Below are 1,713 nucleotides of genomic sequence, written 5' to 3' on the forward strand. Positions count from 1 at the left end.
AGAAGATACAGCCGTAAATGCCGAAAAATTTCGCAAATTTCGACATTCGCAAGGGAATCAAAACTCAAAACCTACAGGGTACTTTCCGTAAACTCAGAATCTTGAAATTCGGTACAAAGCAACATCTTATAGTACAGATACAGGAATAATTGCAAAAAATATATATTTTTCAAGTTTGTCTGCCTGTCAAGACCCTTTTTCTCAGGAACGCGTGGAGGTATCAATCTGAAATTCATACCGAATACTCAAATCTACGGTTCCTTATAGCTGTGAAAAAATCAAACTTATAAGCCAACGCAATCAAAAGATACAGACGTTTATGCTTTAAATTATCGCAAATTTCGACATTATCGCAAGGGAATCAAAATCTATAGGTATTGTACTACTTCCCGTGAACACAGAGTTCTGAAATTTGGTTAAAAGCAATGTCAGCACAGATGGAGGAAAAATTGCTAAAACATACATTTCATGCTTATCAACATTCGCAAGTGTTGCCAGGAATCAAAACCTAGAGGGTACTTCCCGTGAACACAGAATCTTGATATTTAATATTTATTTAATAGAAACTTACGTCTTATTCTTATAGCACAGATAAAGGAAAAATTGCAAAGAGCATAAATTTAATATTAAAACATATAAAAATGTTTGTACGGAACTCTTGGTTCTCGAATCCGACTCGCACTTGACTTTGTTTTTAATCTACGTATCAATTAAATTACAAAAATATAGCTTTTGAAAATTGCCCACGTCTATGTGACCCCCCCCTGGCACTAAGGCTGGATCCGCCCTTGCAGCCATGGTAGTATTATATGAATTTGCCATTCAGTTCAATTCACGGCGTAAACTGACTGGGAATTTTTGGATTGATTACTTCATTTTAATTTAAATACAATATCGACGTTTGTTAGAGGTAAAGTTAGAGAATACGGATTATTTGGATGAATTGATTTGCATAATATAACCTGACAAAAACACCAATTTAACGACAAAGTAGGTCAAGATTAAGCAAAATTTCATATTAGTCAAGCCATAAATATTAATATTTTTAAATTCTATATCTATATTTGTGAGGAAGTCCATCATAAGGAAACATGGCCCACTTACTTTCTAATTATTTCCTTCATAATACTGTTGTTTATTATACTACTGTTATTTAATCATATAAGATCATGATTTACGCGTCTGCAACATGTTTTTTATGTTATATTTTTATTACATTTAAATACACACAAACGTTTTAGATTGTTTTAATTATGAACGTTCTTGTACATTAATAATCAGGCTAATTAGCCTGCTTATTAGTAATCATTAAATTTGATTAAACTAATCAAACCGCGCTCGGAATGTCACTTTACTAGTATCAATGTTAAATTAAATACACGTGATAAGAATTATTTCTAGTTCAAGGGTATACTCCACTTAGTACTATAAAGGTTTATGTTGTAATTGCTACCGTAGACGATTCCATAAATAGTTTATTCCACATAAATCATAATTTATATACAAGTACTCAGTACTATTTTAAGAGCTTTTTACAGCTTTTGTCAACTCATAGTTGGTACATTTCGTAATCAAATACATTTAGTAACTAAGTAAAAGTGTAAGTAAATTAATTATGACTATATGAAATTGGCATGAAATTCTTATGCTTTAAAGATTATTAATAATTTTGTATTTGCATACGAATCTACGTAAATAGAAACTAGATTGCTA

This window comes from Colias philodice, chromosome 11, assembly GCF_061535455.1.
Source record: "Colias philodice isolate Cphi_HAF_F1 chromosome 11, ilColPhil1 Martin Lab GWU primary, whole genome shotgun sequence".
Lineage (NCBI taxonomy): Eukaryota > Metazoa > Arthropoda > Insecta > Lepidoptera > Pieridae > Colias > Colias philodice.